The following is a 20,983-nucleotide window of genomic DNA, read 5'->3' on the forward strand; positions in this document are numbered from 1 at the left end:
GGCCAGGGTGCGCTGCATCGCACCTTGTACACACGGGAAGTGCATTGCAGTGCACCTAAATACACTATGAGGGTGCGATGGACGGGAAAAGACAAGTGGCGGAGACAGTTTGCGAGGTGGATGATCATGGAATCTTCCAGAAACTTCTCCTGGGACACTTGCCTCTCAAAATCGCCCAAGGATGAGTAAGAGATCAATGAGATCTCCAAGTGGCATCAAGAACTATCAGAGAGAAGACACTAATCAGAAACCCAGAGTTGACTCACACCTCTGCAAATATCTATATATAGATCTCTCATCCCAGAGATCCAGGGGTTGGAAGGCTGGAATATTGTACATTGCAAAGAATTGTTGTTGGTTTTGAGATAGATATCAGAGTATTGGGTGATTTATGCTTTGTTGGAGGTGAAGAGGGGCTTCTCTGCTCGGAGGTTGATGCTGGATCAGGAATCATTGGTTGTAACTCCTCCTGGATCTTCTTGTTATATAAATAAAACTATTTGAGTTTCTCCTACATGCTTGTGTATCATTGATGTTTGTTACATTTGTATGTTTAGCTTAAATATGATCCTAAGCTATTTATGAATATAAATCCATGTCTTTGTGTAGTTTTCTTCTTCTGTGATCTTACAGGAACTTGGTGAAGCTGGGCGAGTAAGGAAGCAGGTAGCTGGAAGTTGTCAAAGAAGAGAGAGATTGGATCAAAGGACTAGCGCAAGACACAGGTTGGTTCATCCTATTTCTCTTTGTTTATAGTTCATAAAGAAGAATACAAAAGTAGTTTTCTCTGTTTGTTTCTAAGGTCACTGTCACACCTTAGTGGGATAGGGTCGTTCTGAATAGACACTTTTCCCGATAACAAAATGGCGACTCCACTGGGGATCATGTCTAATTAGTTTGTTTGTGTTTCTCTTGTTGTTTGTTTCATAAACATAGAAGTAGCAATCGAACTGCATTTGCCATTAACAAATGCAAAGTAGACATCTGCTACTTCAATCCATTCACTGGATCTGTTTATGATTTGAACAGCTGATTCACAAATGATCTGATTGCCCTTTGTGATAGCTCTTAGACCTATTTTAAATCTACCCTCTGATTGTGCATTACTAATTGTTTTTATTCGGCCAAAAACCATAGATTAAACTGCAAACCGTGACCCAAAACCCGGATAGAATTCTCGTTTCTGCCCCAGCGCAGGCTCTGTGAAGAGATTCTGCATTTCAACACAGTTCCCGAGAGGGCTACTTGCGCTGCAATCCAGTTTCTCTGTGTAACAGGTGCACTGATCAGCCTAGCCTTGTGCAGCTGAGGTTCTTTGCTTCATTTTTTCAGTTTTGTCTCTGATTTTTGCAGCCTGTGATCAGTGTATGTGTCTGTTTAAAAACTCCTTTTCTTTGCCTTAATTCCGCCTCCTTTGTACAAAAAGACTGTAGATATTTTTGTGTGTTTGTTACATCATTTACAGTTTTCCATTGAAAAAGTAGAGTAGTCATACTGTCGTCCTTTGATTTAGATCTGTCGTAAGTGTCGATTTTGATCTTAGGAGAAATTTTATTTGCTGTTGACAGTCGATTATGCTTTTAATTTTGCCTTTGGTTTGAATTTATGACTTTCTAGTGTCGAAACGAGTATTTATTTCAAAATCATAAAGTGTCGTAATCATCTCTACCTTTTGATTTCGAAAAGAAGCTTGTTTGTTTTTGTCACTTGAAAGCAAATTTAGATTTGTACATCAACTTTCTTTTTAGGCATCAATATTAAGAGAGTGAAAAATAAATACATGCACATGTGCATTTGCATATTGACAGTCTGTTTGGCTTGATTTAGGAAAGTGCATTTACAGTGTGCTCTTTGCTCTTTACGAAAAGATTGTGTCTTTCTTTTCCCCTAGTAGCTAGGATTTTCATTGCTGAAAAGAGATAAAAGTTTGTTTATCATCTTTAGATTGCATTTTAGGAATTACATCTACATCTCGTGGTGAACCCAAAAGGCAAACTTCATAAGAAAGATCAACTTAAAATAAATTCAATGAACCTAACAACGCTTTGGAACTTAACACACAACATTTAGAGGTCTAGGCTAGAGACGTATTCCGGCGTCGTAAAGCCTGGTAACTGTTGTCCTCATTGATGGTTGGGTGATTCCTCCACTTTGAGACGATAAGTGCCAGTACGGACTTGTGCTCCCACGTACCGTCGAGTATATATTGGGAGACCCCTATAGGCTTAAAACCTTTATCCATAGGAAGCTGTGTCGGCCGCCCTACTGATCGCAATGCATTGAACACAACATTCGGGAAGATTGACTGCCGTACCGTAAATTTATTCTGTAGTTTTGCGATTGGTTTGGTACTCCCTCTACCTAGACCTCCAGAGCAGTCCCTTTCGTTCCTTTTCAGACTCTTTAACGGAAAATGTCCATCTGAGCACTTGTCACTTCAGGCTCATTAAAAATTGAAGGAGACTAGAGTCATCTTTTGTTTTTTCTTGACTCTTAAAAACTGAAAAAACAAGTTGTGTCAAAGCATCTAAAATTTATTTTAATCGGAATAACATCACTGTTCCCTCGTTGGTCTTCGAAGTTAGTCTCCCTTCATCGCAAGTTCTTGTAGAATCGTTAGGAAATCTCTTGGATAGACTAGATATGTCTGAACAACCGTCGATATCTAGGACTGTGTCATCCGATACAGCAGCAGCAGAACCTCCTGCTGCTACTCCAATGATGTTCTATGGTATATCATCTATCCCGGCAAGTTATCAAGAACAAGCCAGAGTCCAATCAGGGACTGTTTCGACGACATGGTCAGTTCCTATTTCTTCATCTGGATTATCATCTGGTATTTCTTATGTTGAAAATCAACAAATCGATCCAATGTGTCTTCAAAGGCCAATATACCCTTTAAGTACTGGATTTCCACCATATGGAGGGCAGTATGCCTTTTCATTGTTCCCTCCCGGAGAACAACCATATGGGAGTTTACAACAAAGTTCAGGTCAAACTGGAATTACATCCAGCGGTTGGGTACCAATACTGCCTCAGCAACCAAGGGTTGCATATTCAATGCAACCAGTCCACCCTGTGTCGAATATTCCCACTATACTTGGTATGGTGATTGCGTCGCAAGTACAAGCGCTACGTGTTGTATGTCAACCCCAAGTTTCTCAGGTTGCAATACAACAGCCTCTTGTCTCGACAACTCAATCACAACCTCAGGTTAGTGCCTCCTTATCTGGAGCGACTCAGGCTCAAAAAAGTACTATGACTCCTCATCTTGGTCAATCATCCAGTATTGGACAACAACAAATGGTCCATCAACCAGAGCTGGTTCAATCTCAACAACCACCATTCCAGCAATCATATCAAGGACCTGAGCGACAAGTCTTTGTAAGTAATGGGCAACCGCATTTCCAAAGCGGTTATCAACAACCATATTATAATGGTTATGCCCATCAACCTTGTCAAAGTTGCCAGCATCAAATACATTATGCTGGTATGCAAAGACCCACTGCTCAGGCGATTCCATCTTATCCTGGGTATGCTTCGCCTAACCTGAATCAACAGTTGCCCTTTGTAGCAACTCTAGAATTACCAGATCTAAACCGGCTGACGAATGATCCAATTGCTTATGCCCCTTGGTGGCCAGCGATTCCGCATAAAATTCCGTCAGATATTCCTAAATTTAATGGAAATCCGAGTGAAGACCCGTCAAATCATGTGATGACATTTCATCTGTGGTGTTCATCAAACACCCTAAACGATGATTCGATTAGGCTTCGCCTTTTTCAGAGGACGTTAACTGGTCCGACAGCAAAATGGTATATTGAATTGCCTAGAGCCTCGTTCGACAACTTCAGTACCTTAGCCACAACCTTTTTAACCTATTTTCAGTTACCAATAAGGTACGAAACAGGAACAAAACTTCTTACCAACTTCAAACAGACAACGGCCACTCACATATCTGATCATATACATGAGTGGCAACGTCGTCGTAGAATGGTGAAAACGTATGTTCCTGATCAGCTTTTAGCTGAATGGTTTATTAAGTCATTGTTGCCTTCCATCACGGAAGATGTGGCAAAAGGGGGAGTCGTCACCGAAGAGCAAGTTATCGCTCGTGTGCAATATTTGGACTTGATTTACACTCAGTCCGGCACGCTCTACGATAAAATACCTGACGCCCCTAGACCGGAATTCTCAGTTCCTCCTCCTCCTAAATCAAACAATGACTCTCATGCTGGCGATGGCGTGATTGGCGCAACAGACATGAAATCGACAAAGGCTACATCTAAAAAGGCCCGTAAGATTTCTAGTCAAAATGCAAATGAGGAACTTCTTACCTCGGAAGTAAATGCCATGTCGACCGACAAGGGCAAACAACTGAAGCAACCAGGGGGCAAGAAGAAAAAGAAAGGGAGAAAAAAGAAGCACGATAAAGCTTCTGCAAACCCTTATGGGCAAAGGAAACCCCCTGCGGGGTGTCATATATGCGATGAGGATCATCGGATGAGATATTGTCCACATAAAGCTGAAGTTAAGAAACTCTTTAAGAGTTCAAAAACCTCAGCAGTATTGACTGATCCGTTTCCAAACCCAGGAACCAAACTTGTTGCTAATCAAAATGCTTCCCGATCCCAAGTGCTTATGTTGTCTATATCAAAGCAACAAAATGATGCTTTGACAAGGAATAAAGATTACGGGAATCCACAGCTCTCGAATAACAAGGCTAATGAACAACCTAGTAGTTCGACAACAACTTTGACCGAAGTTGTGCCACCCATCATTCCTGAACAAATGATAAAGTCGCCAAAGGGAGTAGTACACAAATTGACATTTAATCCTCGTGCAAAAATAGCACAGATTTATAATGTAATAGAGGACCTGGCCCAATCGCCGTCCACTATGTCGACACTTGAGGTACCGCAAAATTGCCTCTCCCAAGAGCAAGCTTTATTATCAGCAATAGGTGGGATTGACCCAATGGATTCCGATCTTGTGGCCTTTGATCATAAAGGATATGACCCTCAATTACCAGCTCAACTAGCTTTCCTTATTCAAGTGAAAGCCCTCAACAAAACTGTTCATCGAACAATTATTGATGAGGGGGCATCCACATGTATTATGTCGATGAGTTGCTGGAAAAATTTAGGGTCGCCACCCTTGTCGCGATCGTCAACAATGTTAAAAGCATTTGATGGATGATCATACACTCCATACGGGATTTTAAGTAACTTGCAGGTTGAATTAGGGGGTAAAACAATAGAAATTGATGTTGAAGTAATCGACGGAAACCTTGATTACAACATCCTACTGGGTAGGCCCTGGATATATGCCATGGCCGCAGTTGTGTCGACCTACTTCAGGATGATTGCATTTCCCTTCCAAGGAGGAATTATAATCGTCGACCAACAAACATTTCTCCCCAACAATTCACAAGTTACGGGAAGCATTCCAATAACCCATGGAAGCAATCATTCGCTCCAAAATATCGGGGTAGGTCTCCTAAAAGACCCTACCTTAATGGGTAATTTTTCCCTACTGCCTCCGAGTAATCTGGCGGAAATGGCCACAGTGGAATATGAAATCTTCTATATCTAATGGATTTGGATTTCGAGGATGGTTCTTATCTCGTGTCAACCTCGTTAAAAAATGAAACAAGGAATCTTGAGGATGGTTCTTTTACTGTGTCAACCTCCTTAAAAAATGAAACAAATCCCCTTCCAAATCCCAAAGGTAAACCTTCATTCCAACCACTGAGTTGAATGCAATGAAGCTTGGGGGGCATGCACCTCGATTTGCGTTATTATGCTGGGGGCATGCAAACTTATCATGAGCAGTGTTACCGCAGGGTTCAAGCTCGTTAAAAAATAAACCCGCCTCGAGCAGTGTTACCGCAGGGTTCAAGCTCGTTAAAAAATAAACCCGCATCGAGCAGTGTTACCGCAAGGTTCAAGCTCGTTAAAAAATAAACCCGCACCGAGCAAATGTTTCCACCCGCGTTTAAGCTCGTTAAAAAATGAACTAACCCCTGGTAAATAACCACCATGAATGTAGTACTTCAGCCATTAAAGCCTTGGTCGTGTTTGCACCGTCACCTCCACTTTTCATTTGGCCGATCATTCACCTCCATTTGATTGTTTACCCATTTTGAGGAACAGCTGCAAAGAGTGATTTCACTAGCCATCCTTGTGACACTGCCGTGATTGGAAAATTCCAAACTTTACCTGGAATTAGCTGCTACCCATTTTATCACTCATTCCTCAAAAGACAAGTCTTCTTTAAGCTCTTTTCAACTGACTCGTAAAATATGAAAAGATTGCCGAGTTTTGGCCTTCCAGCTCGTTAAAGTGATGGAAAGTGCTATCCCTCCTCTAGATTTTAATCTTTTTGGACCTGAGGGATTATTTCACAAAAAGATCGAGTGCTTGTTTTGTTTGGCTCGTTAAAACTATCGAAAATTCATCCCTTCTATATTGTTTTATACTTTTTCGGACTTAAGGGATTAGATGACGAAAAAGGAATTTTGGAGTTACCTTTACGTACCTTTTCAGACTCTCTAAAAATGAAAAGGACCGAGTTATCTTTGTCGTTAAACTCGTTAAAAAAATTAATAGCGACAAACTTGTCTTTAGACGAGAACGAGTTTCACTATCACTAGGCTCGTTAAAACATAGTGATGGGTTTGCCCGAAGGGAAAATTATAGAACAAGCATATGTTATCCTCCTCAAGCTTGACAAAAATAAAGAGGTACTGGTCAGCAATGACTGGGGAAAAATTGGAAAGAAAACTCAAAGAATCTTTATTGGTAGCAAGTTGCTCTTGAACATGACACTTCCACTCCGTGTCCAAATCGGGTTGGGTTGTTTCATTCACCGGTCACATCACCATGGTCACGCCATACCATCCACATTTGGGGTAAATGCTACCAATCCATCACATAAGTGTCGCCGACATGTTCAAGAGAAGTCATCCAGAGAAGTAACCTATGTCCCATCCACTACCATACATTATACTTCATTCTTTCATGACCGCCATCCTGAACCATATATCATCAAAATCATTTGCTCCGTTCCGTGTCATTGATGTGGGATTCATTAAGGCCCTCCTTTGACGGATCGCTTCTTGTCGACATGAGCTCATTATCCAAGAAGTGGATCTAGGAACACCCCATTCAGTACTTTGAAGCTTGCATGCCTCAATGGCAAGTTTCTCACTTCCGACGACAGGTATACATCAATGACCTTCGACCGAAAGATTTTGTGTGGTGTTCGATGCCAAGTCCTTTATTCACACCACATGAATTGTACTGCAGTACCTTGAGGGTCATCATCATTATTGGTGATTCCTCTCGCGCTTGTTAACAGTTTACATCATTGACTGGTAATCAAGCGATGTCTTTCCATGTTCGACTTCAAAACATTTCTCACATGGATCAACTTGTACTTCGAGTGAAGATCGGACGAGATTGAAGACCCCGGATCTAGTTTCATCCATCTGGGCTACGATATATATTCAGGAAAATAAAGACATTAAAATGTACAGCATTGCAGCACAGATAATCATCCTACAAAAAGGATGATGGCTCTATCAGAATCATCAGTCTACCATCAGACGATTGTCTGTCCTATGCACATGAAAATGAATTTATAAAGCTGAGCATGGGAATGCCTGCCTCAGCTAGATCATGAAAACAGTATGAAGATAATGTATTGTATTGTATCTTATTACAGGTCTCCTCCCAGCATTGAAAGAACTTCGGATCCTCCTAATAAAGCATTTCACCCGATAAACGGCCTCATACTTTAGGGGGCAACTGTTATAGACATTTTTGTGCCTTGCAGCTCCAAGCATGAAATGTCCATAAACCAAGGGCTCCTAAGTCCTTAAAAGTGTTGTTCTAACCCCTAAAGGAACAAGGTCAACAGATTACAGCTTCTCCCAGAAGTTCTCCATGAAAAACTACTCAAAATTGGTCAAAACTGGATCAGTGCACTTGCTCCATGGCCAGGGTGCGTTGCATCGCACCTTGTACACACGGGAAGTGTGTTGCAGTGCACCTAAATACACTGTGAGGGTGCGATGTACGGGAAAAGACAAGTGGCGGAGACAGTTTGCGAGGTGGATGATCATGGAATATTCCAGAAACTTCTCCTGGGACACCTACCTCTCAAAATCGCCCAAGGATGAGTCAGAGATCAATGAGATCTACAAGTGGCATCAAGAACTATCAGAGAGAAGACACTAATAAAAAACCCAGAGCTGACTCACACCTCTGCAAATATCTATATATAGATCTCTCATCCCAGAGATCCAGGGGTTGGAAGGCTGGAATATTGTACATTGCAAAGAATTGCTGTTGGTTTTGAGATAGATATCAGAGTATTGGGTGATTTATGCTTTGTTGGAGGTGAAGAGGGGCTTCTCTACTAGGAGGTTGATGCTGGATCAGGAATCATCGGTTATAACTCCTCCTGGATCTTCTTGTTATATCAATAAAACTATTTGAGTTTCTCCTACATGCTTGTGTATCATTGATGTTTGTTACATTTGTATGTTTAGCTTAAATCTGATCCTAAGCTATTTATGAATATAAATCCATGTCTTTGTGTAGTTTTCTTCTTCTGTGATCTTACAGGAACTTGGTGAAGCTGGGCGAGTAAGGAAGCAGGTAGCTGGAAGCTGTCAAAGAAGAGAGAGATTGGATCAAAGGACTAGCGCAAGACACAGATTGGTTCATCCTATTTCTCTTTGTTTATAGTTCATAAAGAAGAATACAAAAGTAGTTTTCTCTGTTTGTTTCTAAGGTCACTGTCACACCTTAGTGGGATAGGGTCGTTCTGAATAGAAACTTTTCCCGATAACACTTATAACCCTTTAAACCATCCTTATACCCAATAAAGATGCACTTTTCAGATTTACTATCCAACTTGGTTCACTTCTCCTTTGGAACATGTACATATACATCACATCCAAATACCCTCAGATGTGAAAGAGAGGGTTTCTTACCAGTCCATACCTCTTGTGGAGTTTTATCCTCCAACGCTGATGAAGGTGATATATTGACTAGGTAACATGTTGTCTCCACCGCCTCTGCCCAGAATTCTTGTCCCAACCCGACACCACTGTGCATGCTTCTTGCCCTTTTCGTTGACATATTGTTCATTCTTTTTGCAACTCCATTTTGCTGAGGTTTTTATGGAGTAGTCTTATGTCGTGCTATACCACACTTCTTACAAAATTCTCCAAATTCCTTACTGCAAAACTCTCCACCGTTATCAGTCCTCAGCACCTTTATATTCTTCTCTGTCTGGTTTTCCACTAGAGCCTTGAATTCTTTAAACCTGTCAAAGACTTCAGATTTATTCTTAAGGAAATATATCCATGTATTCCTTGAGAAGTCATCTATAAATGATACATAGTACATAGACTTACCCAGTGATGGAACCTTCACAGGTCCAAACACATCACTATGCACAAGCTCTAATATATGTTTCACCCTCTTACCACCAGAGGGGAAACTCACTCGATTTTGCTTCCCATATACACAATTTTCACAGAAATCAAAATTCAGAGAGCTATTACTCATACCTTTTACCATACCTTTACCATGAAGTATTCGAAGGCCCTTCTCTCCAATATGTACAATCCTTTGAGCCACAACATGGTCTTCTCTCCAAAGACCACTAGATTTTCTGCTCCACTTTCAGGAACCACAAAACTGTTGCACCCATCAAAAACCATACTACCTTGCAGCTTGTACAGAGTTCCAATCCGAACTCCTCACATCAATACCAGTGCTCCCCAAACCATCTTGCAGGTATCCTTCTCGAACACTATTTTTACACCTGCATCATCTAACTTGTTTATAGAAATTAGATTTCTGGCCAATGCAAGAATATATAGAACACTCGAAAATGTTCTAACCCTTCCACCTTGCAACTTCAACTTTACTTTTCCGTGGCCAATGATTCTAGCCTTCCTATTATCCCCTAATAAGACATCACCACCATCATATTTCTCATACTCGCAAAACCACTCTCTATTGGAAGTGAAGTGAAAGGATGCACCTGAGTTAATCAACCATGCCTCATGATCTACATGTGTACTTGAAGAAGCCAAGTACACAACCCTACCTTCATCTGAGGTGGTTTTCACCTTTGCAGAAGGAGCATCATCAGATCCCTTTCCTTTATCAGGAGCTTTAGATTTACAGTCCCTTTTGTAGTGCCATTCCTTTCCGCATTTCCAACACACCACTTTTACAGGTTTTCCTGGAGATTTAGATCTCCCTCTAGATTTAGATCTACCACTCGATGACTTATTTTTGCTTCTATTCTGGGACCATCCTCATCGTCCTCATACAGACAAGGCATCACCATTCTGGCTCTCCATATTTTTCTGTCTCATCTCCTATGTCAGCAAGGATGAGACTATTTCATCAAACTGCAAGGCAGTTGCATTGCTACCTATTGCAACAACCAGACTATCCCACGAATCTGGTAGAGAATATAACAAACTGATGCACTTATATTCATCTGAAATTTTAATATCAATAGATGCTAATTGACTTACCATAGTATTAAATGCATTCAGATGCTCTGTCACCGAGTCTCCATCTTTCATCCTCAGGTTATACAGCTTTTTCCGCAGGAACAGTTTATTCACTAGAGACTTAGATTGGTACAAAGTCCTTAACTTGTCCCACAAATCCTTCGCCATAGCTTCCCCTGATACATTCAACAATACTGAATCTAAGACACCCAATCGTATTGTGCTCTTTGCCTTTCGATCCAACTTCTTCCATTCTTCATCGGACACTCCCATTGGTTTAGTACCCGGATCTACTGTGATCCACTGATCTTTATCCACCAAAAGATCCTCCATCTTGAGTTTCCACAACTCAAAACTCTGACCATTAAATTTCTCGATCTCTATCTTTCCATTGCTCTCCATCTTCTTTCACCACCAGAATCGATCTCGCAGATCTCCCACTGAACAGGGTCTACCACAGGCCCGAGCGAAACCCCTCAGCAATAAAGGCGTCCCCTTGAAGCCAAAACAAATCTGATACCAAATGTAGATTTTAACCCTGTACAGAAATTACCTGCATACAAATTCTAAAACACATAAAATAGACAATGCGATAGCATAACACATAAAACACATATACATAGAGATTTTCCCCTAGATCCCAAAACCAAGACTACCAGCTTGATTTTTTATTATGTTCCTTTCAATGTTATAATACATATTTATACATGCTGAAGCATCCAATACCATGGATTGAAAACCATTGCGTCCAAAACCATGGATAGAAAACCATCGCATCCAAAAACATGTGCGAAAATTATGCACAAAACCATAGGTGGGTCTGCCCAACCTAACATAGGTTCCAAAGCCAAAATTTTCTGGGGCGCTGCCTCGGACCCCATAGAGTGGGGTTAACTGCACCCCTCAAACCCCCTATGACTCCCTTGCTACGCAATCAGCACAACGAAGGGGGGGGGGGGGGGGGGGGGGGCTCTGCCCCCGTCTAACCCCCTGGTTAACTACGTGGGCTAGTCGTGGAAAGAATATAACACAACCCAACAACAGGTATGGACTAGTCTCAAGGGTATGGAAGCCAAGGAGAGGCTTAATCCAAGTTCAGATGACAATTTTGCTAAATTCGGGCTTCAAACAGGCTGTTATAGGGTTTCTTGTAGTACTACTACAGGATGTGTTAGTTCTACTATAGGATGCTTGGTTTTACTACAGGAAATTAGTTGAAATCTTAGGAGATGGTAGGGAAGGTGGAATGAAGTGTCGGAAAGGTATTTGATGGAGAAATGAGGCATGGAGGGGGTGAACACTATCCAAGGCTCAGTCAGATGCTTCAATATGGTTGGATTTTCTCAATGGAAATGGCAATTTTGCTTACAAAACAAGAATTCAGATTTAGGGTTTAGTGGACTTTGGCAACATGGGTGGATAAGGCTTGGATGAGGCAACTGATGAGGTCTCCCTGAAAATTAGAAGCTCCTACAACAACATACATTCTTGTCTTTATTTATGCACAAATTCATCTACGCATGGAAAAGATTTATTAAATGGAAGAAAACAGAGTTATTACTATCTAGTGGCTAAGTTCATGAATGGAAGTGCTTTGAAACCAATGAAAAACTTAAGAGATCAAAAATGACAATTGTAAATCATCCTAAGAAACTCAAAGACAATGACCTAGTCATCAAGAAACCCTAGATCATGCATTAAAGTAAGAAATTTGTTTTTGGGTTGTGTGAATGGAACCCTTAAGTCATGATCCCATAAGGGAGATGAGGTGAAAGCCATTATCACCATCTTTTTTGGAGTGTCTTCTGCCACTATGATACCATTGATCTAACTATTCAAAAATGGAAGCAAACTAATTAATCATCCAAATACTTGCAAATTAACAAAACAAAAATCACTTCAACAACTAACTATGAATGTAATTTAAGCATACATGTACAAAAATAGGAACCTCTATTGCTAGGTTGGGCCCTAACCCAAGAGCTTTATCCCTATGAGTCAACTCAGTGCTGGATCAAGGGAATGCTTCTTATTTTCATTAAAATATAAAAAATACACAAGAGTCATCAGTCACAATGTCTTAGATCGAAAATGCCTCTTGGCTACAACAAAAAAAATTTGAATTCTAATGAGGCTCTAGGCCTTCTTATTTATACAACTGAAGCTACCAACAACTTTCTTAAATTTAGGGAGGCTTGGCTCCCAAACTCGAGATCAACTAGTCTTCAACTATCACTGGCTTGGTTGCTAATGATCTTAATGGCTCAGTTTCTTGTAACTTCGAGCTGATGAGATCTGGTGGAGGAATCTTCGAGTGAGTGAAGAGTTAAGGAGGGAGATCCAATCTCCTAAAATCCCTCTTGCTTGTCTACTTAGAGTTCCTGCACTTTAATTAGACAAATTTTTCTCCAAAACCTGCAATCAATGCACATTAGACCGCAAGACATGACATCTCATATTTGCCCTTCTCATTAAGCAAAATAAAATAAAACATGTAAAAAAATGTGAGAAAAGTTGATTTTAATAAGCTGGAGAGTGGCATTAAGGTCCATATAATTTACCCATTGATTAACCTCATCATCATACCCTACTGAAAGTGTTTCTCATCCTCTAAGCAACTCAATCTATGTCCATGTCTTTCATTACTTTGGCGACCTCCCTAACATGCCAGGCTTCTGTTGCAATATCCTCCTCTTGTGGATAAAATCCTACATACTTCTCTACTTCCTCCCACTGATTTCTTTCTTCTTCTTCCTTTATCCCTTCTAACATACCCAAGAGCAATGGTGGACTGAGTTTCAAGCCAATCTAGTTGATTTTGAGTCTCTGCAATGCTTTCTTATACAATGGGGTCCTTTCTAGTGCATCCCTCATTCTTTCAGGGGAATGTTACTCCCTAATATTTAGGCCATAGAGTAAGGTGTTCCATCTCCTTTGGCATGTTTTCTAGCTTTCATCCCCTAACAATCTCAAAGTGTCCTCAAAATGAGTGATTGCTTGCTCTTGTGTAGCTAGGTATCTTGGTGCAAGCTGGGGATCATTGATGATGAGGTTGTGGGTTCTAATAACAGCCATGGAGTTGATCTATTCTGTTATGATGTAAAGGGCTTATATTTCTTCTCTTTCTAATACCCTTTTTACTTCCTTAGCCCTGGCCTCCTCATGATTCATCCATGATGCCAAGGCCATTAGTTGTAAGTCCCCTGGCTTTGTATTAGGGTCCCACACATTCAAATTTGTTAGGGCCAAGTTATGTAGGTAGAATGAAGATATCTTGGCCCTTCCCTCCAGGGCGCTTTGGTTACAGAGGTTAATGAACTTCCTATAGTCTTGGAAAGGCATAGTTCCTTTTTGTGCTAGGGTTTTTATCTGAAATTGTAGCCACTATTCTTTGAGGTATAAGGCATATGGTTTTACTGGCATCCTACACTGGAGTTCCTCCATGGAGAGACTTTCCATAGTTTCCAATTGGCTCTCTTTTTCCTGTAATTTCCTTCTCATCCATGTGTTCTCAACCTCTAGTTGAGATTTCATTACTCTTTCCCTGTCTCTTATCCTACTCAACTCTCTGCCCATTTCTAGCAGCTTTTCTTCAATATGGACCACATCCTCTACACTTTTTGATTTAGCAATTTTCATCCAGCGACGTGTCCTTGCTTTCTCATTTTCAAGCTCAATGGATAGAGGGATGGAAAATATTTGTGGTATTACTCTACCTACCTCAATGAATCTATAATAGGAGCTGAGGTTTAGTTGTGGGCTAGGTTCCTGTAGCTCTTGGGACTCTCCCTTTACTGTCTTTTGAGTATTTGTCTCCCCTTGTACTTGTGTTGTTGCTTCTTTTCCTTCCCTTTGCCCCTGCTATCCTTCCTGCTCCTGTTTCTATGTTTCCTGTAGTTTTGACAAGGTTTCCTATAGGACTATCTGTGTTTCCTGTAGGTCTGTCTGTGTTTCTTGTAGGAGGCCTTTCCATTTTTGAAAAGGGGTCAAAGGTTCTTTAATTTGTCTTTCTGAGGTTGACCTGGTGATAGACCTCCTAACATAGGTGATTGGTGACCTTGGGGAAGCCTGTTGTGATGTGCCCTCTTCACCTCTCATTCCTAGAGGGACTAATTTCTCTTGTTCTTTTGGTGAGTCCTCAATGATTATAGGAGTCTTGGTAGGTGTTTGAGGTCTCCCTTATTTTATCCTGGTGCTCCTCCTTGTTCTGAAGTATAGGGGAGTCTACCTCTGCCTCTTTCCTTTTGATTTTATAGGTGTACTTAGAGAAGTTAAGGCAGTCATTGCCTCCTTCTTTGTGGGCTCAAGAGACACTCTTGGGGATTCCTCTCCTTCCTTGCTATGTATTTCAGGACTTGATCCCTTCTTTTGTGCTTCTTCCCTACTGTCCTTTTCATCCTCTGTCTCATTTATTTCTATCTCCTCTTCTTCCTCTGGTTCTTCTTCTTCTTCTTCATGCTTCTCTTCTTTAGGCTCTTCTTCCTCTTCTTCAGGATCTTCTTGCTCTTCTTCAGACTCTTCTTCCTCTTATTCAAGCTCTTCCCCCTCTTCTTCACCACTAGAAGTAGGGTCTCTTTGATACTCAATGGATTGAATTACATCTTCTATGTTCATGTCTGCAAATGTTGAAAACATACTAGGGATTCTCAAGTTGTTTAGGGAATCTTCTAGTACGAGCTTGATCAATCAATGATGTGCTAGCTACTGATGCTTCCCTTCTTGTACTTTGATGCTCATGTCTATTATTGATTGCAACAAAAAGTAATGCACACTAAGTATTCTATGAGGAGGTAACTCTTCTCCAAATCTTAGCTCATGGAGGAGTCTAAACTAGTAACCATAGACTATACACAACTTAACCTCACAAGAAATATATTTGAGAATGTGATAGATTACTTCATCCCAAGGATATGGAATGCTCCCCCTTCTAATCCAGTTTTTGTCCTCAATTGGTTCCTCTCCTTCCAAGAAAAAGTTCTTCTTGGCAAGAGTGTTGCTAGCTTTATCGTCTTTTCGCCATTGCAACCCTAGAGGAAGTGTAGTGATCCTACTAATGATTTCAAGGGTAATTGTCATTCAAAATCCCCTCAATCCAGTAGTGGCACTGACTCTAGATAGAGGTACGAGTGAAATTGCAAATTTCCTAGCTATATCATCATCATATCCCTTAAGTAGCTCGAAAAATCCCAACCATTGATGCCTTGTAAATATTTCTACCACGGGAGGATGTTGATGTATTCTAGTTGTTCTGGTGGGATCCCTTCTGTTGAAACCCCCTGTCATATTTTCTCTCTATAAATCTCTTTGTATGAAGTTTTGGTGGCTCTATCTTAAGAGCTTCCCCAGGTAATGAGGGTTTAGAGTTTAGGAGGGTGATGACTACAATTCTCCTAAAGAAAATATAACATGAAAATGATAGTAATTAAAGTGAAAGCAAGAAAAGGCAACAATCGAAAACATGAAAACGACACTTGTGAGAGTGAAGGTGTGCAAAAGTAGCAGTTTGAAAAACTCACCAAAATAGAAGTACCAACACATCCAAAAGTGAGAGATTGTCAATGAACATGCACACTAACTATCAACATTGTTTGTGCATGGCACAGACACTATCTTGACAGACTACGTTAGGCTTGTTCAAGCTTGTGTGAAAGAATGCACTCATGAATTCATTAAAGATTGAGCATGTGTAAGCAAGTGACTTCGAAACTTGATATCCAATAAGGGAGCTCGAAATCTTAACCAAGAATTACGAATGAAGAAGTGACTATAGAATGACTGATTGTAAAATCCACAGTACGCTCCAAAATTTGAGTGTAGGTAAAATTTTGGAGGGTGTTTGTCACAAGGACAACACTTGGTAACACATTGGTAGAATTCCAACTTCTCTACCTTAGAAAACTCTTTGTGTAGGGTCTATAAATTTAGGAAGTATTGGTTCATCATTCATATTACCCTGTCTTTCCCACTTACCCCATGAATAAACATAGTCCCCTCTATCTTTTCTCAGTTGAACACAAGCATAAGATCAACGATATTGTAATGTTTCGAATCAAGAAAGGATAGTATAATTCATGAGCTTTATATTTTTATATTATACCTTTAGATTATATTTTTTATCTCTAGTGTTTCTCTGCTACCAACAGGCCTGTACATTACCTCGACGGAGTCACTACTGGAATACAAACATTGCTCCATTGCTAGCGAGCCTAGACAATACACCGATGGAGTTTCTTGCTTCACCTCTCTACACAGGAAGACTTTCTCTTCTTCCACCTTTATTTATATATTTATATAGGATTGTGCATAGGCACTTAGTCATTTCATGGGTAGAAGAGGGGTCCTAACTTATTGAGAGCAAGATAGGTTGTTCCTTTAGAGAAGCATATAAAGAACTTTGATTTATGTTTGCTCATTTATATTTTTATCCTTTTCCTCTTCTATTATATTGGATAACTGTGAAAACACTAAAACATAAAGAACCGAGTGCAAGCGTAAGTTTTCTAGAATAGACACGAATATCATGGTTTGACATAAAGCTTTCGTTACAAACGGATCATATTTTCCGTCATAACATCATTGACCAAAAAGTGTAACCAAGATAGAGAAGAAGGACTAAAGGTCAACCAAATGTTGTAGTGTCATAGAGCCCCTTTATTATTTTTCCACATTGTTTTTGAGCCAAGGTGGAATCCTTCATGCGAAGTCTTATTCAACAAAACATGAAAGAGAGAAGACACAACAAGAAATCCAAAATAAAAAGAACAAAACAAATGGAGCCTAACCAAAAAGAGGATGCAAGACGAAAGTTAGGAAGCAAAAAAAAGAGTACAGAAAGGGAGTGAAGGATGCATGTTCAAAGGAACCTAATATGTAGCTAGACCTACTCCTAACCTAACAAGCTATAAGGTTAGGGTTATGTATAATGGAATTTCCAATGTAGCCACCATAGCTACTTCTTGACCTACATACACAAAGATATGTTTGATTAAAATTGATATAAAGAAATGTGCAACATAAAATATAAGGACTTGAATAATTTGCAAAAAATTTTGAAGGTATTTCCTGTCAAAAGAAAGATACATCATAGTTACTACATTTAACTAGCTCAGATTATTACCTTTCCAATGAAAACTAACATTAAAAAAACCTCAAAATCTTATTGTGAATGTGTCCTCATCTACCCCGAACTCCTTAGAAATGGTGAGGAAATATCGAAACTTGTTATTTGTGATGGAGCTTGCCAAAAAATATTGCTCCAACCATTCAATGATTGGATCATAAAATGTGAGACGATCCTCTTGAAACCCTAGAAATCTTTGAAAAGATGAATTTTCAATTAGAGGCAAGGGATTACGATGATAATCTTGTGAGGGAAAATATATCTGATCATATTCAGTAAGTATGTCAAGTCAGTGAGGACTTTCCATAACTATCAATGAGTGTGGAAGTGCCTCAACGGCTTGAAAAGTACTCAGATAGTGAGATGTTAAACCATAAAGATCAAAAGATGCAAACAATTGTCACTGGATGTGCTCATGGGAAAATAGTAAGTTTAATGACAGTCATCAAAGATAGACTCATGATTAGATGGGCTAATTAAAGCATCAGATTCCCAGTTTTTAATTAACAAGGATGAATCATTCTGAACAATTTTGTAATGCTCTGCATAATATAATCATATTCCTCGCGTGATAAGTGTAAAAAACCATTTTATTGTAACTGGTTAGATACTGCACTAGAATCATAATCATCAAAAGAGGTAAAGAGGAATTCTAGTATAGAAAACACATGAAACCAATCAGGATAAAATGAGTGAAGAAGAATTTGATTCATCATATAATCCATGCATTCACTAGTGCTCAACAGGGTTCCAAGTGCGATGAAGAAAAATATTAGCATCAGAATATTGACAAGAAAGATCAGGAGATAATTGTTTCACAAAGAATGCGATAGATATGAATCCTTTGCACAAATATAATATTTAAAATAATCAACTTCACAGTTTCATCCTTCTATGAGAGATACACTCTCCAAACATGAGTTAAGAGAAAGAGTTTTGCATAGAGATGAATCGTCTGAAATAGAAGCTTAAATCTAATCAAAAATCGAATTTTGAAAGTTTGAATGGTTATATTTGCAATTCAAAACATACTTCAAGAAGGAACTTACATAGAGTGAAACCATGCAGAAAGAATAGTTTTGTGAGGAAAACCAGACCTGACTTGGTTCGCGGATCTTACCAGAGTTGCGAAATCCTGACATAACCATCAACGGAAGATGAAGTGCCTCACCTCCGTGACAAATTCTGGAACTTTCAAGGATTGTAAAATCACATTTTGAAGATTGAACCAAATCATGCATGGTGTGAGGATGGTTTCTTTCACTGATTTGAATGACACCACTACTGACTGGATGGAAGTTATCTTATCATTGATTTGACCATATTTTACAACTTCGACAACTAGATTACTCAAGTTGAAATATTCTTCTGATCACAAGTCTAGAGATGTATGAATAAAAGTAATTTCATGAGCAACCTAATATGAAGAGCTGTCTCCATGAAAAGTAAGAGATGATATGAGATGGAAAGGATATTCAATGATCTAATTTTTTTCTCTCTCATCATGGACAACCTCACTACCTTGTGACAATTGTGAAGTGAACTCATTGAATGAATAACTTGAAGAGCATGGAGTATATTTATCACATGTAGATACATTGCAAATGGGAGAACACAAGGGATAGTGATATGAAGAGGAAGTTTTGATAATAAAAAAATCTCCGGCTGGACTAGATTCCATATCTAATTATGTCAAATCAACATCTTCTGGAGGAACCAAAAGATCAGTTGGTGCACTTGGGCATACATCATCCCCTACAATGATGGAGTCAAAATCATTAGGATGATGGTTTGCCAAGACTTGAGATTGATAAGGAAAATTGATTCTATTTGATTCATCACTAAGATTCTTATGTTCATTATCAATGAAGAGTGAAGCAACACCATCTTCACATAAAGGACTCTGAAAAAGATAAGAAAGATTGAAATAATCCTCACCTTTGTGCTCCTCTACCTATGAAATCTGACTACCTTGCACTTTCACTACTCATATTTTGAAGAGATGGATTAGGCAGATCGAGGGACAAGGGTTCATGCGAAACAGATGGTAGAGGATGATAGGTATCCAAATTAGATTCAACACTAGAGTTATGAGTGTTAATACCCACTTGCGGAATAGAAAAACTAGTCTTCAACATAGGTTTCATGAACCATTCCATAATTTCATCCATGGGATCTGAATCATGAAAAGAAGGAGGACGAGAAGATGGATTAGGAATTTGATGTGCATATTTTCCAACTTTATTATCATCATGAGGAGGAACCCTCATCGGAATATGAAAAGGAGGATGACAAGGAACAAAAGGAATGGTAGATTCCTCCTCTAAAATTAGGGGCATCTCATGATTTACGACAGTTGGGGAAGCAGAAACATCACATGGTTTGGATTCACCGTGCAAAGAGATATGAACCAAATTCTCAAACTTTTGTTTCAAGAAATCCCAATCCGTATCTTATTCAGGAAAATCATAATAGAGGTGAAGGAATTAATTAGAAAAATCCTCAATTGATTCATTAGGCTTCATTCTTAGTTGATTGATTCTTTTAAGAACATCGTGGTAATCATACATATCGAATGTTTGATAAATATCCTGGAGGAAATGATGAAAAGAATGGATGGAATCATATGGTAAGGTATGACACCATTGATTGACATGACCTTCAAGGGTGAGGAAGAAAGTCACACATGCAAAATATTCATCATCAATTTCGTAATATTCACAAAATTTAAGAAAATCATAAATGTGTTTGGTTATGGATGTTCCATCCTCACCATCAAACTTTAATTGAGACAACTGATAAAGAGGCTCGTCAGGTATTGAAATTTTACTAGGGGATAGTTTCAAAAAATACACTGTGAGTATGATTTGAGGATGAGCCATTTCAGATCAAAACATATTCAATGGGCACATCTTCTCATCTTCCCTCCTTCTAGTGCCATTTTGTTGACTGCACCGGAAATCCGTCAACAAGGGGGGTCTCCCCGATGTGAAGTCCCAAGTATACCTCACACCATTTGGAGTAGGATTTCTATCTAGAGTATCGGCCAAACTGCCATGTATTGTTGTAGATTTACCTTGGGTACAAAGTTCAGCATAAGAGAGTAATACATAGGTAACTTCGAATCAGCAAGTGAGTATGCCTTGTGAAATGTTCATCTGTGAAAAGTATCGAGGTCCTTTTACTAAAAGCGGGGAGAAAAGTGGGCCCTTTAAACACAAGTAATAGTACTAATCTAGAGAAGGCACACGAGCACATACATAAGATTGAATCGGTGATCAACCAATGAAATAGTTCACAAGGAAACAATGATT

Source organism: Pinus tabuliformis, chromosome 7 (assembly GCF_031772625.1).
Source record: "Pinus tabuliformis cultivar Carrire ecotype Pingquan chromosome 7, CPIR1, whole genome shotgun sequence".
Taxonomy (NCBI): Eukaryota; Viridiplantae; Streptophyta; class Pinopsida; order Pinales; family Pinaceae; genus Pinus; species Pinus tabuliformis.